Source organism: Pleurodeles waltl, chromosome 6 (assembly GCF_031143425.1).
Source record: "Pleurodeles waltl isolate 20211129_DDA chromosome 6, aPleWal1.hap1.20221129, whole genome shotgun sequence".
Lineage (NCBI taxonomy): Eukaryota > Metazoa > Chordata > Amphibia > Caudata > Salamandridae > Pleurodeles > Pleurodeles waltl.
The window spans coordinates 79392337-79412446 of record NC_090445.1 but is presented as its reverse complement, the minus strand read 5'-3'; the positions used below and the strand labels follow the sequence as shown (position 1 = coordinate 79412446).

At 52.7% G+C, this 20110-nt stretch overlaps 15 non-coding genes across 15 annotated transcripts; all 15 read right to left on the bottom strand.

Moving 5' to 3' along the window:
• Window positions 1-2371: 2371 nt before the first annotated feature.
• Window positions 2372-2444, bottom strand: TRNAK-CUU (transfer RNA lysine (anticodon CUU)). The gene has a single exon. It is a non-coding gene; the product is annotated as a tRNA-Lys (tRNA).
• A 742-nt stretch (window positions 2445-3186) lies between these two features.
• TRNAK-CUU (transfer RNA lysine (anticodon CUU)) lies at window positions 3187-3259 on the bottom strand. The gene has a single exon. It is a non-coding gene; the product is annotated as a tRNA-Lys (tRNA).
• Window positions 3260-4001: 742 nt separating this feature from the next.
• Window positions 4002-4074, bottom strand: TRNAK-CUU (transfer RNA lysine (anticodon CUU)). Its single transcript has one exon. It is a non-coding gene; the product is annotated as a tRNA-Lys (tRNA).
• A 744-nt stretch (window positions 4075-4818) lies between these two features.
• Window positions 4819-4891, bottom strand: TRNAK-CUU (transfer RNA lysine (anticodon CUU)). The gene has a single exon. It is a non-coding gene; the product is annotated as a tRNA-Lys (tRNA).
• A 2368-nt stretch (window positions 4892-7259) lies between these two features.
• Window positions 7260-7332, bottom strand: TRNAK-CUU (transfer RNA lysine (anticodon CUU)). The gene has a single exon. It is a non-coding gene; the product is annotated as a tRNA-Lys (tRNA).
• A 744-nt stretch (window positions 7333-8076) lies between these two features.
• On the bottom strand, window positions 8077-8149 carry TRNAK-CUU (transfer RNA lysine (anticodon CUU)). The gene has a single exon. It is a non-coding gene; the product is annotated as a tRNA-Lys (tRNA).
• A 742-nt stretch (window positions 8150-8891) lies between these two features.
• On the bottom strand, window positions 8892-8964 carry TRNAK-CUU (transfer RNA lysine (anticodon CUU)). The gene has a single exon. It is a non-coding gene; the product is annotated as a tRNA-Lys (tRNA).
• A 744-nt stretch (window positions 8965-9708) lies between these two features.
• Window positions 9709-9781, bottom strand: TRNAK-CUU (transfer RNA lysine (anticodon CUU)). The gene has a single exon. It is a non-coding gene; the product is annotated as a tRNA-Lys (tRNA).
• A 1556-nt stretch (window positions 9782-11337) lies between these two features.
• On the bottom strand, window positions 11338-11410 carry TRNAK-CUU (transfer RNA lysine (anticodon CUU)). Its single transcript has one exon. It is a non-coding gene; the product is annotated as a tRNA-Lys (tRNA).
• A 742-nt stretch (window positions 11411-12152) lies between these two features.
• On the bottom strand, window positions 12153-12225 carry TRNAK-CUU (transfer RNA lysine (anticodon CUU)). The gene has a single exon. It is a non-coding gene; the product is annotated as a tRNA-Lys (tRNA).
• Window positions 12226-12970: 745 nt separating this feature from the next.
• Window positions 12971-13043, bottom strand: TRNAK-CUU (transfer RNA lysine (anticodon CUU)). The gene has a single exon. It is a non-coding gene; the product is annotated as a tRNA-Lys (tRNA).
• Window positions 13044-15413: 2370 nt separating this feature from the next.
• TRNAK-CUU (transfer RNA lysine (anticodon CUU)) lies at window positions 15414-15486 on the bottom strand. Its single transcript has one exon. It is a non-coding gene; the product is annotated as a tRNA-Lys (tRNA).
• A 742-nt stretch (window positions 15487-16228) lies between these two features.
• On the bottom strand, window positions 16229-16301 carry TRNAK-CUU (transfer RNA lysine (anticodon CUU)). Its single transcript has one exon. It is a non-coding gene; the product is annotated as a tRNA-Lys (tRNA).
• A 742-nt stretch (window positions 16302-17043) lies between these two features.
• Window positions 17044-17116, bottom strand: TRNAK-CUU (transfer RNA lysine (anticodon CUU)). The gene has a single exon. It is a non-coding gene; the product is annotated as a tRNA-Lys (tRNA).
• A 742-nt stretch (window positions 17117-17858) lies between these two features.
• On the bottom strand, window positions 17859-17931 carry TRNAK-CUU (transfer RNA lysine (anticodon CUU)). The gene has a single exon. It is a non-coding gene; the product is annotated as a tRNA-Lys (tRNA).
• Window positions 17932-20110: the final 2179 nt, after the last annotated feature.

Below are 20110 nucleotides of genomic sequence, written 5' to 3'. Positions count from 1 at the left end.
CTGTGCCTATGTCATATCACACACCCTCTGTGTGCTCTTTGTGAGGAAGTAGTGTGTGGTTATCCCAGGAGGCCCCTTTGTTTCATTTTCTCTGCTGCTGACTCGACACAGGCACCTTTCTCTTTCTCCATCTCTCGCTCTACCCCAGTCTTATGTCCCCATCAGTCTCTCTGGAGCTCACTCTGGTACATACATGCATCTGTCCTCTCAACCTGTCTCTGGGCACATACTTAAATGTCCAGTAGAGAACAGTGTGAACTCTCCCTGTTTCGCGAGGGGGCAGTCAGCCTCCAGAGCCGTGTTCCGGAGGCTGCCGGAATGGCCGAGCGGTGTAAGGCGCCACATTCAAGAGCAGTATCTTCCCCAGTCCCGTAATTAAATCCCGCTGCCAACATAAAGTAGTTTTCATACCTACTTTAATCATAACACCAGCGGGGATGAGACCTTAAACTCCTCGTTTTGAAAGGATGGGGGGGGGACAGGACGGACCGGAGCGGACTCCGAGCTCGCTGTAAGCACGGGCGGCTCAGGCTAGGAAAGGGCGCAGGAAAGGCTCGGCCTAGGACCGCTCCCAGCGGCGCCTCCCAGGGCGGGAAGTGCTGCGTTGTGTGGAGTCCTGTGGGAATCGTGAGGCAAACTGCAGGATGTGTGTGTGTGTGTAGTTTTAAGCCTCAGCGAAATATCTGAAAAAGGTGAGAGTTAATGTTAAACCCGAAAATGGAGAAGCCTTTAAAAAGCATCACGCCCAACGTGGGGCTCGAACCCACGACCCTGAGATTAAGATTCTCATGCTCTACCGACTGAGCTAGCCGGGCTGCTGTGCCTGTCATTTCACACACCCTCTGTGTGTTCTTTGTAAGGAAGTAGTGTGTGGTTATCCCAGGAGGCCCCTTTGTTTCATTTTCTCTGCTGCTGACTCGACACAGGCACCTTTCTCTTTCTCCATCTCTCGCTCTACCCCAGTCTTATGTCCCCATCAGTCTCTCTGGAGCTCACTCTGGTACATACATGCATCTGTCCTCTCAACCTGTCTCTGGGCACATACTTAAATGTCCAGTAGAGAACAGTGTGAACTCTCCCTGTGTCGCGAGGTGGCAGTCAGCCTCCAGAGCCGTGTTCTGCATGCTGCCGGAATGGCCGAGCGGTGTAAGGCGCCACATTCAAGAGCAGTATTTTCCCCAGTCCCGTGATCAAATCCCGCTGCCGACATAAAGTAGTTTTCATACCTATTTTAATCATAACACCAGCAGGGATGAGACTTTAAACTCCTCTTTTTGAAAGGATGGGGGGGGACAGGACGGACCGGAGCGGACTCCGAGCTCGCTGTAAGCACGGGCGGCTCAGGCTAGGAAAGGGCGCAGGAAAGGCTCGGCCTAGGACAGCTCCCAGCGGCGCCTCCCAGGGCGGGAAGTGCTGCATTGTGTGGAGTCCTGTGGGAATCGTGAGGCAAACTGCAGGATGTGTGTGTGAGTAGTTTTAAGCCTCAGCAAAATATCTAAAAAAGGTGAGAGTTAATGTTAAACCCGAAAATGGAGAAGCCTTTATAAAGCATCACGCCCAACGTGAGGCTCGAACCCACGACCCTGAAATTAAGAGTCTCATGCTCTACCGACTGAGCTAGCCGGGCTGCTGTGCCTATGTCATTTCACACACCCTCTGTGTGCTCTTTGTGAGGAAGTAGTGTGTGGTTATCCCAGGAGGCCCCTTTGTTTCATTTTCTCTGCTGCAGACTCGACACAGGCACCTTTCTCTTTCTCCATCTCTCGCTCTACCCCAGTCTTATGTCCCCATCAGTCTTTCTGGAGCTCAAGCTGGTACATACATGCATCTGTCCTTTCAACCTGTCTCTGGGCACATGCTTAAATGTCCAGTAGAGAAGAGTGTGAACTCTCCCTGTTTCGCGAGGTGGCAGTCAGCCTCCAGAGCCGTTTTCCGAAGTCTGCCGGAATGGCCGAGCGGTGTAAGGTGCCACATTCAAGAGCAGTATCTTCCCCAGTCCCGTGGTCAAATCCAGCTGCTGACATAAAGTAGTTTTCATACCTACTTTAATCATAACACCAGCGGGGATGAGACCGTAAAACTCCTCTTTTTGAAAGGATGGGGGTGGACAGGACGGACCGGAGCGGACTCCGAGCTCGCTGTAAGCACGGGCGGCTCATGCTTGGAAAGGGCGCAGGAAAGGCTCGGCCTAGGACCGCTCCGAGCGGCGCATCCCAGGGCGGGAAGTGCTGCGTTGTGTGGAGTCCTGTGGGAATCGTGAGGCAAACTGCAGGATGTGTGTGTGTGTGTAGTTTTAAGCCTCAGCGAAATATCTGAAAAAGGTGAGAGTTAATGTTTAACCCGAAAATGGAGAAGCCTTTAAAAAGCATCACGCCCAACGTGGGGCTCGAACCCACGACCCTGAGATTAAGAGTCTCATGCTCTACCGACTGAGCTAGCCAGGCTGCTGTGGCTATATCATTTCACACACCCTCTGTGTGTTCTTTGTGAGGAAGTAGTGTGTGGTTATCCCAGGAGGCCCCTTTGTTTCAATGTCTCTGCTGCTGACCTGACACAGGCACCTTTCTCTTTCTCCATCTCTCGCTCTACCCCAGTCTTATGTCCCCATCAGTCTTTCTGGAGCTCACTCTGGTACATACATGCATCTGTCCTTTCAACCTGTCTCTGGGCACATGCTTAAATGTCCAGTAGAGAAGAGTGTGAACTCTCCCTGTTTCGCGAGGTGGCAGTCAGCCTCCAGAGCCCTTTTCCGAAGTCTGCCGGAATGGCCGAGCGGTGTAAGGTGCCACATTCAAGAGCAGTATCTTCCCCAGTCCCGTGGTCAAATCCCGCTGCTGACATAAAGTAGTTTTCATACCTACTTTAATCATAACACCAGCGGGGATGAGACCGTAAAACTCCTCTTTTTGAAAGGATGGGGGTGGACAGGACGGACCGGAGCGGACTCCGAGCTCGCTGTAAGCACGGGCGGCTCAGGCTAGGAAAGGGCGCAGGAAAGGCTCGGCCTAGGACAGCTCCCAGCGGCGCCTCCCAGGGCGGGAAGTGCTGCATTGTGTGGAGTCCTGTGGGAATCGTGAGGCAAACTGCAGGATGTGTGTGTGTGTAGTTTTAAGCCTCAGCAAAATATCTAAAAAAGGTGAGAGTTAATGTTAAACCCGAAAATGGAGAAGCCTTTATAAAGCATCACGCCCAACGTGGGGCTCGAACCCACGACCCTGAAATTAAGAGTCTCATGCTCTACCGACTGAGCTAGCCGGGCTGCTGTGCCTATGTCATTTCACACACCCTCTGTGTGCTCTTTGTGAGGAAGTAGTGTGGTTATCCCAGGAGGCCCCTTTGTTTCATTTTCTCTGCTGCTGACTCGACACAGGCACCTTTCTCTTTCTCCATCTCTCGCTCTACCCCAGTCTTATGTCCCCATCAGTCTTTCTGGAGCTCAAGCTGGTACATACATGCATCTGTCCTTTCAACCTGTCTCTGGGCACATGCTTAAATGTCCAGTAGAGAAGAGTGTGAACTCTCCCTGTTTCGCGAGGTGGCAGTCAGCCTCCAGAGCCGTTTTCCGAAGTCTGCCGGAATGGCCGAGCGGTGTAAGGTGCCACATTCAAGAGCAGTATCTTCCCCAGTCCCGTGGTCAAATCCCGCTGCTGACATAAAGTAGTTTTCATACCTACTTTAATCATAACACCAGCGGGGATGAGACCGTAAAACTCCTCTTTTTGAAAGGATGGGGGTGGACAGGACGGACCGGAGCGGACTCCGAGCTCGCTGTAAGCACGGGCGGCTCATGCTTGGAAAGGGCGCAGGAAAGGCTCGGCCTAGGACCGCTCCGAGCGGCGCATCCCAGGGCGGGAAGTGCTGCGTTGTGTGGAGTCCTGTGGGAATCGTGAGGCAAACTGCAGGATGTGTGTGTGTGTGTAGTTTTAAGCCTCAGCGAAATATCTGAAAAAGGTGAGAGTTAATGTTTAACCCGAAAATGGAGAAGCCTTTAAAAAGCATCACGCCCAACGTGGGGCTCGAACCCACGACCCTGAGATTAAGAGTCTCATGCTCTACCGACTGAGCTAGCCAGGCTGCTGTGGCTATATCATTTCACACACCCTCTGTGTGTTCTTTGTGAGGAAGTAGTGTGTGGTTATCCCTGGAGGCCCCTTTGTTTCAATGTCTCTGCTGCTGACCTGACACAGGCACCTTTCTCTTTCTCCATCTCTCGCTCTACCCCAGTCTTATGTCCCCATCAGTCTTTCTGGAGCTCACTCTGGTACATACATGCATCTGTCCTTTCAACCTGTCTCTGGGCACATGCTTAAATGTCCAGTAGAGAAGAGTGTGAACTCTCCCTGTTTCGCGAGGTGGCAGTCAGCCTCCAGAGCCCTTTTCCGAAGTCTGCCGGAATGGCCGAGCGGTGTAAGGTGCCACATTCAAGAGCAGTATCTTCCCCAGTCCCGTGGTCAAATCCCGCTGCTGACATAAAGTAGTTTTCATACCTACTTTAATCATAACACCAGCGGGGATGAGACCGTAAAACTCCTCTTTTTGAAAGGATGGGGGTGGACAGGACGGACCGGAGCGGACTCCGAGCTCGCTGTAAGCACGGGCGGCTCAGGCTAGGAAAGGGCGCAGGAAAGGCTCGGCCTAGGACAGCTCCCAGCGGCGCCTCCCAGGGCGGGAAGTGCTGCATTGTGTGGAGTCCTGTGGGAATCGTGAGGCAAACTGCAGGATGTGTGTGTGTGTGTAGTTTTAAGCCTCAGCAAAATATCTAAAAAAGGTGAGAGTTAATGTTAAACCCGAAAATGGAGAAGCCTTTATAAAGCATCACGCCCAACGTGGGGCTCGAACCCACGACCCTGAAATTAAGAGTCTCATGCTCTACCGACTGAGCTAGCCGGGCTGCTGTGCCTATGTCATTTCACACACCCTCTGTGTGCTCTTTGTGAGGAAGTAGTGTGTGGTTATCCCAGGAGGCCCCTTTGTTTCATTTTCTCTGCTGCTGACTCGACACAGGCACCTTTCTCTTTCTCCATCTCTCGCTCTACCCCAGTCTTATGTCCCCATCAGTCTCTCTGGAGCTCACTCTGGTACATACATGCATCTGTCCTCTCAACCTGTCTCTGGGCACATACTTAAATGTCCAGTAGAGAACAGTGTGAACTCTCCCTGTTTCGCGAGGGGGCAGTCAGCCTCCAGAGCCGTGTTCCGGAGGCTGCCGGAATGGCCGAGCGGTGTAAGGCGCCACATTCAAGAGCAGTATCTTCCCCAGTCCCGTAATTAAATCCCGCTGCCGACATAAAGTAGTTTTCATACCTACTTTAATCATAACACCAGCGGGGATGAGACCTTAAACTCCTCGTTTTGAAAGGATGGGGGGGGGACAGGACGGACCGGAGCGGACTCCGAGCTCGCTGTAAGCACGGGCGGCTCAGGCTAGGAAAGGGCGCAGGAAAGGCTCGGCCTAGGACCGCTCCCAGCGGCGCCTCCCAGGGCGGGAAGTGCTGCGTTGTGTGGAGTCCTGTGGGAATCGTGAGGCAAACTGCAGGATGTGTGTGTGTGTGTAGTTTTAAGCCTCAGCGAAATATCTGAAAAAGGTGAGAGTTAATGTTAAACCCGAAATGGAGAAGCCTTTAAAAAGCATCACGCCCAACGTGGGGCTCGAACCCACGACCCTGAGACCCACGTCTCATGCTCTACCGACTGAGCTAGCCGGCCTGCTGTGCCTGTCATTTCACACACCCTCTGTGTGTTCTTTGTAAGGAAGTAGTGTGTGGTTATCCCAGGAGGCCCCTTTGTTTCATTTTCTCTGCTGCTGACTCGACACAGGCACCTTTCTCTTTCTCCATCTCTCGCTCTACCCCAGTCTTATGTCCCCATCAGTCTCTCTGGAGCTCACTCTGGTACATACATGCATCTGTCCTCTCAACCTGTCTCTGGGCACATACTTAAATGTCCAGTAGAGAACAGTGTGAACTCTCCCTGTGTCGCGAGGTGGCAGTCAGCCTCCAGAGCCGTGTTCTGCATGCTGCCGGAATGGCCGAGCGGTGTAAGGCGCCACATTCAAGAGCAGTATTTTCCCCAGTCCCGTGATCAAATCCCGCTGCCGACATAAAGTAGTTTTCATACCTATTTTAATCATAACACCAGCAGGGATGAGACTTTAAACTCCTCTTTTTGAAAGGATGGGGGGGGACAGGACGGACCGGAGCGGACTCCGAGCTCGCTGTAAGCACGGGCGGCTCAGGCTAGGAAAGGGGGCAGGAAAGGCTCGGCCGAGGACCGCTCCCAGCGGCGCCTCCCAGGGCGATAAGTGCTGCATTGTGTGGAGTCCTGTGGGAATCGTGAGGCAAACAGCAGGATGTGTGTTTGTGTATTTTTAAGCCTCAGCGAAATATCTGAAAAAGGTGAGAGTTAATGTTAAACCCGAAAAGGGAGAAGCCTTTAAAAAGCATTACACCCAACGTGGGGCTCGAACCCACAACCCTGAGATTAAGAGTCTCATGCTCTACCGATTGAGCTAGCCAGGCTGCTGTGCCTATGTCATTTCACACACCCTCTGTGTGTTCTTTGTGAGGAAGTAGTGTGTGGTTATCCCAGGAGGCCCCTTTGTTTCATTTTCTCTGCTGCTGACTCGACCCAGGCACCTTCCTATTTCTCCATCTCTCGCTCTACCCCAGTCTTATGTCCCCATCAGTCTCTCTGGAGCACACTCTGGTACATACATGCATCTGTCCTCTCAACCTGTCTCTGGGCACATTCTTAAATGTCCAGTAGAGAACAGTGTGAACTCTCCCTGTTTCGCGAGGGGGCAGTCAGCCTCCAGAGCCGTGTTCTGCTGGCTGCCGGAATGGCCGAGCGGTGTAAGGCGCCACATTCAAGAGCAGTATCTTCCCCAGTCCCGTAATTAAATCCTGCTGCCGACATAAAGTAGTTGTCATACCTACTTTAATCATAACACCAGCAGGGATGAGACTTTAAATTCCTCTTTTTGAAAGGATGGGGGGGGACAGGACGGACCGGAGCGGACTCCGAGCTCGCTGTAAGCACGGGCGGCTCAGGCTAGGAAAGGGCGCAGGAAAGGCTCGGCCTAGGACAGCTCCCAGCGGCGCCTCCCAGGGCGGGAAGTGCTGCATTGTGTGGAGTCCTGTGGGAATCGTGAGGCAAACGGCAGGATGTGTGTGTGTGTAGTTTTAAGCCTCAGCAAAATATCTAAAAAAGGTGAGAGTTAATGTTAAACCCGAAAATGGAGAAGCCTTTATAAAGCATCACGCCCAACGTGGGGCTCGAACCCACGACCCTGAAATTAAGAGTCTCATGCTCTACCGACTGAGCTAGCCGGGCTGCTGTGCCTATGTCATTTCACACACCCTCTGTGTGCTCTTTGTGAGGAAGTAGTGTGTGGTTATCCCAGGAGGCCCCTTTGTTTCATTTTCTCTGCTGCTGACTCGACACAGGCACCTTTCTCTTTCTCCATCTCTCGCTCTACCCCAGTCTTATGTCCCCATCAGTCTTTCTGGAGCTCAAGCTGGTACATACATGCATCTGTCCTTTCAACCTGTCTCTGGGCACATGCTTAAATGTCCAGTAGAGAAGAGTGTGAACTCTCCCTGTTTCGCGAGGTGGCAGTCAGCCTCCAGAGCCGTTTTCCGAAGTCTGCCGGAATGGCCGAGCGGTGTAAGGTGCCACATTCAAGAGCAGTATCTTCCCCAGTCCCGTGGTCAAATCCCGCTGCTGACATAAAGTAGTTTTCATACCTACTTTAATCATAACACCAGCGGGGATGAGACCGTAAAACTCCTCTTTTTGAAAGGATGGGGGTGGACAGGACGGACCGGAGCGGACTCCGAGCTCGCTGTAAGCACGGGCGGCTCAGGCTTGGAAAGGGCGCAGGAAAGGCTCGGCCTAGGACCGCTCCGAGCGGCGCATCCCAGGGCGGGAAGTGCTGCGTTGTGTGGAGTCCTGTGGGAATCGTGAGGCAAACTGCAGGATGTGTGTGTGTGTGTAGTTTTAAGCCTCAGCGAAATATCTGAAAAAGGTGAGAGTTAATGTTAAACCCGAAAATGGAGAAGCCTTTAAAAAGCATCACGCCCAACGTGGGGCTCGAACCCACGACCCTGAGATTAAGAGTCTCATGCTCTACCGACTGAGCTAGTCAGGCTGCTGTGGCTATATCATTTCACACACCCTCTGTGTGTTCTTTGTGAGGAAGTAGTGTGGGTTTATCCCAGGAGGCCCCTTGGTTTCAATTTCTCTGCTGCTGACCTGACACAGGCACCTTTCTCTTTCTCCATCTCTCGCTCTACCCCAGTCTTATGTCCCCATCAGTCTTTCTGGAGCTCACTCTGGTACATACATGCATCTGTCCTTTCAACCTGTCTCTGGGCACATGCTTAAATGTCCAGTAGAGAAGAGTGTGAACTCTCCCTGTTTCGCGAGGTGGCAGTCAGCCTCCAGAGCCGTTTTCCGAAGTCTGACGGAATGGCCGAGCGGTGTAAGGTGCCACATTCAAGAGCAGTATCTTCCCCAGTCCCGTGGTCAAATCCCGCTGCTGACATAAAGTAGTTTTCATACCTACTTTAATCATAACACCAGCGGGGATGAGACCGTAAAACTCCTCTTTTTGAAATGATGGGGGTGGACAGGACGGACCGGAGCGGACTCCGAGCTCGCTGTAAGCACGGGCGGCTCAGGCTAGGAAAGGGCGCAGGAAAGGCTCGGCCTAGGACAGCTCCCAGCGGCGCCTCCCAGGGCGGGAAGTGCTGCATTGTGTGGAGTCCTGTGGGAATCGTGAGGCAAACTGCAGGATGTGTGTGTGTGTAGTTTTAAGCCTCAGCAAAATATCTAAAAAAGGTGAGAGTTAATGTTAAACCCGAAAATGGAGAAGCCTTTATAAAGCATCACGCCCAACGTGGGGCTCGAACCCACGACCCTGAGATTAAGAGTCTCATGCTCTACCGACTGAGCTAGCCGGGCTGCTGTGCCTATGTCATATCACACACCCTCTGTGTGCTCTTTGTGAGGAAGTAGTGTGTGGTTATCCCAGGAGGCCCCTTTGTTTCATTTTCTCTGCTGCTGACTCGACACAGGCACCTTTCTCTTTCTCCATCTCTCGCTCTACCCCAGTCTTATGTCCCCATCAGTCTCTCTGGAGCTCACTCTGGTACATACATGCATCTGTCCTCTCAACCTGTCTCTGGGCACATACTTAAATGTCCAGTAGAGAACAGTGTGAACTCTCCCTGTTTCGCGAGGGGGCAGTCAGCCTCCAGAGCCGTGTTCCGGAGGCTGCCGGAATGGCCGAGCGGTGTAAGGCGCCACATTCAAGAGCAGTATCTTCCCCAGTCCCGTAATTAAATCCCGCTGCCGACATAAAGTAGTTTTCATACCTACTTTAATCATAACACCAGCGGGGATGAGACCTTAAACTCCTCGTTTTGAAAGGATGGGGGGGGGACAGGACGGACCGGAGCGGACTCCGAGCTCGCTGTAAGCACGGGCGGCTCAGGCTAGGAAAGGGCGCAGGAAAGGCTCGGCCTAGGACCGCTCCCAGCGGCGCCTCCCAGGGCGGGAAGTGCTGCGTTGTGTGGAGTCCTGTGGGAATCGTGAGGCAAACTGCAGGATGTGTGTGTGTGTGTAGTTTTAAGCCTCAGCGAAATATCTGAAAAAGGTGAGAGTTAATGTTAAACCCGAAAATGGAGAAGCCTTTAAAAAGCATCACGCCCAACGTGGGGCTCGAACCCACGACCCTGAGATTAAGAGTCTCATGCTCTACCGACTGAGCTAGCCGGGCTGCTGTGCCTGTCATTTCACACACCCTCTGTGTGTTCTTTGTAAGGAAGTAGTGTGTGGTTATCCCAGGAGGCCCCTTTGTTTCATTTTCTCTGCTGCTGACTCGACACAGGCACCTTTCTCTTTCTCCATCTCTCGCTCTACCCCAGTCTTATGTCCCCATCAGTCTCTCTGGAGCTCACTCTGGTACATACATGCATCTGTCCTCTCAACCTGTCTCTGGGCACATACTTAAATGTCCAGTAGAGAACAGTGTGAACTCTCCCTGTGTCGCGAGGTGGCAGTCAGCCTCCAGAGCCGTGTTCTGCATGCTGCCGGAATGGCCGAGCGGTGTAAGGCGCCACATTCAAGAGCAGTATTTTCCCCAGTCCCGTGATCAAATCCCGCTGCCGACATAAAGTAGTTTTCATACCTATTTTAATCATAACACCAGCAGGGATGAGACTTTAAACTCCTCTTTTTGAAAGGATGGGGGGGGACAGGACGGACCGGAGCGGACTCCGAGCTCGCTGTAAGCACGGGCGGCTCAGGCTAGGAAAGGGCGCAGGAAAGGCTCGGCCTAGGACAGCTCCCAGCGGCGCCTCCCAGGGCGGGAAGTGCTGCATTGTGTGGAGTCCTGTGGGAATCGTGAGGCAAACTGCAGGATGTGTGTGTGTGTAGTTTTAAGCCTCAGCAAAATATCTAAAAAAGGTGAGAGTTAATGTTAAACCCGAAAATGGAGAAGCCTTTATAAAGCATCACGCCCAACGTGAGGCTCGAACCCACGACCCTGAAATTAAGAGTCTCATGCTCTACCGACTGAGCTAGCCGGGCTGCTGTGCCTATGTCATTTCACACACCCTCTGTGTGCTCTTTGTGAGGAAGTAGTGTGTGGTTATCCCAGGAGGCCCCTTTGTTTCATTTTCTCTGCTGCTGACTCGACACAGGCACCTTTCTCTTTCTCCATCTCTCGCTCTACCCCAGTCTTATGTCCCCATCAGTCTTTCTGGAGCTCAAGCTGGTACATACATGCATCTGTCCTTTCAACCTGTCTCTGGGCACATGCTTAAATGTCCAGTAGAGAAGAGTGTGAACTCTCCCTGTTTCGCGAGGTGGGAGTCAGCCTCCAGAGCCGTTTTCCGAAGTCTGCCGGAATGGCCGAGCGGTGTAAGGTGCCACATTCAAGAGCAGTATCTTCCCCAGTCCCGTGGTCAAATCCCGCTGCTGACATAAAGTAGTTTTCATACCTACTTTAATCATAACACCAGCGGGGATGAGACCGTAAAACTCCTCTTTTTGAAAGGATGGGGGTGGACAGGACGGACCGGAGCGGACTCCGAGCTCGCTGTAAGCACGGGCGGCTCATGCTTGGAAAGGGCGCAGGAAAGGCTCGGCCTAGGACCGCTCCGAGCGGCGCATCCCAGGGCGGGAAGTGCTGCGTTGTGTGGAGTCCTGTGGGAATCGTGAGGCAAACTGCAGGATGTGTGTGTGTGTGTAGTTTTAAGCCTCAGCGAAATATCTGAAAAAGGTGAGAGTTAATGTTTAACCCGAAAATGGAGAAGCCTTTAAAAAGCATCACGCCCAACGTGGGGCTCGAACCCACGACCCTGAGATTAAGAGTCTCATGCTCTACCGACTGAGCTAGCCAGGCTGCTGTGGCTATATCATTTCACACACCCTCTGTGTGTTCTTTGTGAGGAAGTAGTGTGTGGTTATCCCAGGAGGCCCCTTTGTTTCAATGTCTCTGCTGCTGACCTGACACAGGCACCTTTCTCTTTCTCCATCTCTCGCTCTACCCCAGTCTTATGTCCCCATCAGTCTTTCTGGAGCTCACTCTGGTACATACATGCATCTGTCCTTTCAACCTGTCTCTGGGCACATGCTTAAATGTCCAGTAGAGAAGAGTGTGAACTCTCCCTGTTTCGCGAGGTGGCAGTCAGCCTCCAGAGCCGTTTTCCGAAGTCTGCCGGAATGGCCGAGCGGTGTAAGGTGCCACATTCAAGAGCAGTATCTTCCCCAGTCCCGTGGTCAAATCCCGCTGCTGACATAAAGTAGTTTTCATACCTACTTTAATCATAACACCAGCGGGGATGAGACCGTAAAACTCCTCTTTTTGAAAGGATGGGGGTGGACAGGACGGACCGGAGCGGACTCCGAGCTCGCTGTAAGCACGGGCGGCTCAGGCTAGGAAAGGGCGCAGGAAAGGCTCGGCCTAGGACAGCTCCCAGCGGCGCCTCCCAGGGCGGGAAGTGCTGCATTGTGTGGAGTCCTGTGGGAATCGTGAGGCAAACTGCAGGATGTGTGTGTGTGTAGTTTTAAGCCTCAGCAAAATATCTAAAAAAGGTGAGAGTTAATGTTAAACCCGAAAATGGAGAAGCCTTTATAAAGCATCACGCCCAACGTGGGGCTCGAACCCACGACCCTGAGATTAAGAGTCTCATGCTCTACCGACTGAGCTAGCCGGGCTGCTGTGCCTATGTCATTTCACACACCCTCTGTGTGCTCTTTGTGAGGAAGTAGTGTGTGGTTATCCCAGGAGGCCCCTTTGTTTCATTTTCTCTGCTGCTGACTCGACACAGGCACCTTTCTCTTTCTCCATCTCTCGCTCTACCCCAGTCTTATGTCCCCATCAGTCTCTCTGGAGCTCACTCTGGTACATACATGCATCTGTCCTCTCAACCTGTCTCTGGGCACATACTTAAATGTCCAGTAGAGAACAGTGTGAACTCTCCCTGTTTCGCGAGGGGGCAGTCAGCCTCCAGAGCCGTGTTCCGGAGGCTGCCGGAATGGCCGAGCGGTGTAAGGCGCCACATTCAAGAGCAGTATCTTCCCCAGTCCCGTAATTAAATCCCGCTGCCGACATAAAGTAGTTTTCATACCTACTTTAATCATAACACCAGCGGGGATGAAACCTTAAACTCCTCGTTTTGAAAGGATGGGGGGGGGGACAGGACGGACCGGAGCGGACTCCGAGCTCGCTGTAAGCACGGGTGGCTCAGGCTAGGAAAGGGCGCAGGAAAGGCTCGGCCTAGGACCGCTCCCAGCGGCGCCTCCCAGGGCGGGAAGTGCTGCGTTGTGTGGAGTCCTGTGGGAATCGTGAGGCAAACTGCAGGATGTGTGTGTGTTTGTAGTTTTAAGCCTCAGCGAAATATCTGAAAAAGGTGAGAGTTAATGTTAAACCCGAAAATGGAGAAGCCTTTAAAAAGCATCACGCCCAACGTGGGGCTCGAACCCACGACCCTGAGATTAAGAGTCTCATGCTCTACCGACTGAGCTAGCCGGGCTGCTGTGCCTGTCATTTCACACACCCTCTGTGTGTTCTTTGTAAGGAAGTAGTGTGTGGTTATCCCAGGAGGCCCCTTTGTTTCATTTTCTCTGCTGCTGACTCGACACAGGCACCTTTCTCTTTCTCCATCTCTCGCTCTACCCCAGTCTTATGTCCCCATCAGTCTCTCTGGAGCTCACTCTGGTACATACATGCATCTGTCCTCTCAACCTGTCTCTGGGCACATACTTAAATGTCCAGTAGAGAACAGTGTGAACTCTCCCTGTGTCGCGAGGTGGCAGTCAGCCTCCAGAGCCGTGTTCTGCATGCTGCCGGAATGGCCGAGCGGTGTAAGGCGCCACATTCAAGAGCAGTATTTTCCCCAGTCCCGTGATCAAATCCCGCTGCCGACATAAAGTAGTTTTCATTCCTATTTTAATCATAACACAAGCAGGGATGAGACTTTAAACTCCTCTTTTTGAAAGGATGGGGGGGGACAGGACGGACCGGAGCGGACTCCGAGCTCGCTGTAAGCACGGACGGCTCAGGCTAGGAAAGGGGGCAGGAAAGGCTCGGCCGAGGACCGCTCCCAGCGGCGCCTCCCAGGGCGATAAGTGCTGCGTTGTGTGGAGTCCTGTGGGAATCGTGAGGCAAACAGCAGGATGTGTGTTTGTGTATTTTTAAGCCTCAGCGAAATATCTGAAAAAGGTGAGAGTTAATGTTAAACCCGAAAAGGGAGAAGCCTTTAAAAAGCATTACACCCAACGTGGGGCTCGAACCCACAACCCTGAGATTAAGAGTCTCATGCTCTACCGATTGAGCTAGCCAGGCTGCTGTGTCTATGTCATTTCACACACCCTCTGTGTGTTCTTTGTGAGGAAGTAGTGTGTGGTTATCCCAGGAGGCCCCTTTGTTTCATTTTCTCTGCTGCTGACTCGACCCAGGCACCTTCCTATTTCTCCATCTCTCGCTCTACCCCAGTCTTATGTCCCCATCAGTCTCTCTGGAGCTCACTCTGGTACATACATGCATCTGTCCTCTCAACCTGTCTCTGGGCACATTCTTAAATGTCCAGTAGAGAACAGTGTGAACTCTCCCTGTTTCGCGAGGGGGCAGTCAGCCTCCAGAGCCGTGTTCTGCAGGCTGCCGGAATGGCCGAGCGGTGTAAGGCGCCACATTCAAGAGCAGTATCTTCCCCAGTCCCGTAATTAAATCCTGCTGCCGACATAAAGTAGTTGTCATACCTACTTTAATCATAACACCAGCAGGGATGAGACTTTAAATTCCTCTTTTTGAAAGGATGGGGGGGGACAGGACGGACCGGAGCGGACTCCGAGCTCGCTGTAAGCACGGGCGGCTCAGGCTAGGAAAGGGCGCAGGAAAGGCTCGGCCTAGGACAGCTCCCAGCGGCGCCTCCCAGGGCGGGAAGTGCTGCATTGTGTGGAGTCCTGTGGGAATCGTGAGGCAAACTGCAGGATGTGTGTGTGTGTAGTTTTAAGCCTCAGCAAAATATCTAAAAAAGGTGAGAGTTAATGTTAAACCCGAAAATGGAGAAGCCTTTATAAAGCATCAAGCCCAACGTGGGGCTCGAACCCACGACCCTGTAATTAAGAGTCTCATGCTCTACCGACTGAGCTAGCCGGGCTGCTGTGCCTATGTCATTTCACACACCCTCTGTGTGCTCTTTGTGAGGAAGTAGTGTGTGGTTATCCCAGGAGGCCCCTTTGTTTCATTTTCTCTGCTGCTGACTCGACACAGGCACCTTTCTCTTTCTCCATCTCTCGCTCTACCCCAGTCTTATGTCCCCATCAGTCTTTCTGGAGCTCAAGCTGGTACATACATGCATCTGTCCTTTCAACCTGTCTCTGGGCACATGCTTAAATGTCCAGTAGAGAAGAGTGTGAACTCTCCCTGTTTCGCGAGGTGGCAGTCAGCCTCCAGAGCCGTTTTCCGAAGTCTGCCGGAATGGCCGAGCGGTGTAAGGTGCCACATTCAAGAGCAGTATCTTCCCCAGTCCCGTGGACAAATCCCGCTGCTGACATAAAGTAGTTTTCATACCTACTTTAATCATAACACCAGCGGGGATGAGACCGTAAAACTCCTCTTTTTGAAAGGATGGGGGTGGACAGGACGGACCGGAGCGGACTCCGAGCTCGCTGTAAGCACGGGCGGCTCAGGCTTGGAAAGGGCGCAGGAAAGGCTCGGCCTAGGACCGCTCCGAGCGGCGCATCCCAGGGCGGGAAGTGCTGCGTTGTGTGGAGTCCTGTGGGAATCGTGAGGCAAACTGCAGGATGTGTGTGTGTGTGTAGTTTTAAGCCTCAGCGAAATATCTGAAAAAGGTGAGAGTTAATGTTAAACCCGAAAATGGAGAAGCCTTTAAAAAGCATCACGCCCAACGTGGGGCTCGAACCCACGACCCTGAGATTAAGAGTCTCATGCTCTACCGACTGAGCTAGCCAGGCTGCTGTGGCTATATCATTTCACACACCCTCTGTGTGTTCTTTGTGAGGAAGTAGTGTGTGGTTATCCCAGGAGGCCCCTTTGTTTCAATGTCTCTGCTGCTGACCTGACACAGGCACCTTTCTCTTTCTCCATCTCTCGCTCTACCCCAGTCTTATGTCCCCATCAGTCTTTCTGGAGCTCACTCTGGTACATACATGCATCTGTCCTTTCAACCTGTCTCTGGGCACATGCTTAAATGTCCAGTAGAGAAGAGTGTGAACTCTCCCTGTTTCGCGAGGTGGCAGTCAGCCTCCAGAGCCCTTTTCCGAAGTCTGCCGGAATGGCCGAGCGGTGTAAGGTGCCACATTCAAGAGCAGTATCTTCCCCAGTCCCGTGGTCAAATCCCGCTGCTGACATAAAGTAGTTTTCATACCTACTTTAATCATAACACCAGCGGGGATGAGACCGTAAAACTCCTCTTTTTGAAAGGATGGGGGTGGACAGGACGGACCGGAGCGGACTCCGAGCTCGCTGTAAGCACGGGCGGCTCAGGCTAGGAAAGGGCGCAGGAAAGGCTCGGCCTAGGACAGCTCCCAGCGGCGCCTCCCAGGGCGGGAAGTGCTGCATTGTGTGGAGTCCTGTGGGAATCGTGAGGCAAACTGCAGGATGTGTGTGTGTGTAGTTTTAAGCCTCAGCAAAATATCTAAAAAAGGTGAGAGTTAATGTTAAACCCGAAAATGGAGAAGCCTTTATAAAGCATCACGCCCAACGTGGGGCTCGAACCCACGACCCTGAAATTAAGAGTCTCATGCTCTACCGACTGAGCTAGCCGGGCTGCTGTGCCTATGTCATTTCACACACCCTCTGTGTGCTCTTTGTGAGGAAGTAGTGTGGTTATCCCAGGAGGCCCCTTTGTTTCATTTTCTCTGCTGCTGACTCGACACAGGCACCTTTCTCTTTCTCCATCTCTCGCTCTACCCCAGTCTTATGTCCCCATCAGTCTTTCTGGAGCTCAAGCTGGTACATACATGCATCTGTCCTTTCAACCTGTCTCTGGGCACATGCTTAAATGTCCAGTAGAGAAGAGTGTGAACTCTCCCTGTTTCGCGAGGTGGCAGTCAGCCTCCAGAGCCGTTTTCCGAAGTCTGCCGGAATGGCCGAGCGGTGTAAGGTGCCACATTCAAGAGCAGTATCTTCCCCAGTCCCGTGGTCAAATCCCGCTGCTGACATAAAGTAGTTTTCATACCTACTTTAATCATAACACCAGCGGGGATGAGACCGTAAAACTCCTCTTTTTGAAAGGATGGGGGTGGACAGGACGGACCGGAGCGGACTCCGAGCTCGCTGTAAGCACGGGCGGCTCATGCTTGGAAAGGGCGCAGGAAAGGCTCGGCCTAGGACCGCTCCGAGCGGCGCATCCCAGGGCGGGAAGTGCTGCGTTGTGTGGAGTCCTGTGGGAATCGTGAGGCAAACTGCAGGATGTGTGTGTGTGTGTAGTTTTAAGCCTCAGCGAAATATCTGAAAAAGGTGAGAGTTAATGTTTAACCCGAAAATGGAGAAGCCTTTAAAAAGCATCACGCCCAACGTGGGGCTCGAACCCACGACCCTGAGATTAAGAGTCTCATGCTCTACCGACTGAGCTAGCCAGGCTGCTGTGGCTATATCATTTCACACACCCTCTGTGTGTTCTTTGTGAGGAAGTAGTGTGTGGTTATCCCTGGAGGCCCCTTTGTTTCAATGTCTCTGCTGCTGACCTGACACAGGCACCTTTCTCTTTCTCCATCTCTCGCTCTACCCCAGTCTTATGTCCCCATCAGTCTTTCTGGAGCTCACTCTGGTACATACATGCATCTGTCCTTTCAACCTGTCTCTGGGCACATGCTTAAATGTCCAGTAGAGAAGAGTGTGAACTCTCCCTGTTTCGCGAGGTGGCAGTCAGCCTCCAGAGCCCTTTTCCGAAGTCTGCCGGAATGGCCGAGCGGTGTAAGGTGCCACATTCAAGAGCAGTATCTTCCCCAGTCCCGTGGTCAAATCCCGCTGCTGACATAAAGTAGTTTTCATACCTACTTTAATCATAACACCAGCGGGGATGAGACCGTAAAACTCCTCTTTTTGAAAGGATGGGGGTGGACAGGACGGACCGGAGCGGACTCCGAGCTCGCTGTAAGCACGGGCGGCTCAGGCTAGGAAAGGGCGCAGGAAAGGCTCGGCCTAGGACAGCTCCCAGCGGCGCCTCCCAGGGCGGGAAGTGCTGCATTGTGTGGAGTCCTGTGGGAATCGTGAGGCAAACTGCAGGATGTGTGTGTGTGTAGTTTTAAGCCTCAGCAAAATATCTAAAAAAGGTGAGAGTTAATGTTAAACCCGAAAATGGAGAAGCCTTTATAAAGCATCACGCCCAACGTGGGGCTCGAACCCACGACCCTGAAATTAAGAGTCTCATGCTCTACCGACTGAGCTAGCCGGGCTGCTGTGCCTATGTCATTTCACACACCCTCTGTGTGCTCTTTGTGAGGAAGTAGTGTGTGGTTATCCCAGGAGGCCCCTTTGTTTCATTTTCTCTGCTGCTGACTCGACACAGGCACCTTTCTCTTTCTCCATCTCTCGCTCTACCCCAGTCTTATGTCCCCATCAGTCTCTCTGGAGCTCACTCTGGTACATACATGCATCTGTCCTCTCAACCTGTCTCTGGGCACATACTTAAATGTCCAGTAGAGAACAGTGTGAACTCTCCCTGTTTCGCGAGGGGGCAGTCAGCCTCCAGAGCCGTGTTCCGGAGGCTGCCGGAATGGCCGAGCGGTGTAAGGCGCCACATTCAAGAGCAGTATCTTCCCCAGTCCCGTAATTAAATCCCGCTGCCGACATAAAGTAGTTTTCATACCTACTTTAATCATAACACCAGCGGGGATGAGACCTTAAACTCCTCGTTTTGAAAGGATGGGGGGGGGGACAGGACGGACCGGAGCGGACTCCGAGCTCGCTGTAAGCACGGGCGGCTCAGGCTAGGAAAGGGCGCAGGAAAGGCTCGGCCTAGGACCGCTCCCAGCGGCGCCTCCCAGGGCGGGAAGTGCTGCGTTGTGTGGAGTCCTGTGGGAATCGTGAGGCAAACTGCAGGATGTGTGTGTGTGTGTAGTTTTAAGCCTCAGCGAAATATCTGAAAAAGGTGAGAGTTAATGTTAAACCCGAAATGGAGAAGCCTTTAAAAAGCATCACGCCCAACGTGGGGCTCGAACCCACGACCCTGAGACCCACGTCTCATGCTCTACCGACTGAGCTAGCCGGCCTGCTGTGCCTGTCATTTCACACACCCTCTGTGTGTTCTTTGTAAGGAAGTAGTGTGTGGTTATCCCAGGAGGCCCCTTTGTTTCATTTTCTCTGCTGCTGACTCGACACAGGCACCTTTCTCTTTCTCCATCTCTCGCTCTACCCCAGTCTTATGTCCCCATCAGTCTCTCTGGAGCTCACTCTGGTACATACATGCATCTGTCCTCTCAACCTGTCTCTGGGCACATACTTAAATGTCCAGTAGAGAACAGTGTGAACTCTCCCTGTGTCGCGAGGTGGCAGTCAGCCTCCAGAGCCGTGTTCTGCATGCTGCCGGAATGGCCGAGCGGTGTAAGGCGCCACATTCAAGAGCAGTATTTTCCCCAGTCCCGTGATCAAATCCCGCTGCCGACATAAAGTAGTTTTCATACCTATTTTAATCATAACACCAGCAGGGATGAGACTTTAAACTCCTCTTTTTGAAAGGATGGGGGGGGACAGGACGGACCGGAGCGGACTCCGAGCTCGCTGTAAGCACGGGCGGCTCAGGCTAGGAAAGGGGGCAGGAAAGGCTCGGCCGAGGACCGCTCCCAGCGGCGCCTCCCAGGGCGATAAGTGCTGCGTTGTGTGGAGTCCTGTGGGAATCGTGAGGCAAACAGCAGGATGTGTGTTTGTGTATTTTTAAGCCTCAGCGAAATATCTGAAAAAGGTGAGAGTTAATGTTAAACCCGAAAAGGGAGAAGCCTTTAAAAAGCATTACACCCAACGTGGGGCTCGAACCCACAACCCTGAGATTAAGAGTCTCATGCTCTACCGATTGAGCTAGCCAGGCTGCTGTGCCTATGTCATTTCACACACCCTCTGTGTGTTCTTTGTGAGGAAGTAGTGTGTGGTTATCCCAGGAGGCCCCTTTGTTTCATTTTCTCTGCTGCTGACTCGACCCAGGCACCTTCCTATTTCTCCATCTCTCGCTCTACCCCAGTCTTATGTCCCCATCAGTCTCTCTGGAGCACACTCTGGTACATACATGCATCTGTCCTCTCAACCTGTCTCTGGGCACATTCTTAAATGTCCAGTAGAGAACAGTGTGAACTCTCCCTGTTTCGCGAGGGGGCAGTCAGCCTCCAGAGCCGTGTTCTGCTGGCTGCCGGAATGGCCGAGCGGTGTAAGGCGCCACATTCAAGAGCAGTATCTTCCCCAGTCCCGTAATTAAATCCTGCTGCCGACATAAAGTAGTTGTCATACCTACTTTAATCATAACACCAGCAGGGATGAGACTTTAAATTCCTCTTTTTGAAAGGATGGGGGGGGACAGGACGGACCGGAGCGGACTCCGAGCTCGCTGTAAGCACGGGCGGCTCAGGCTAGGAAAGGGCGCAGGAA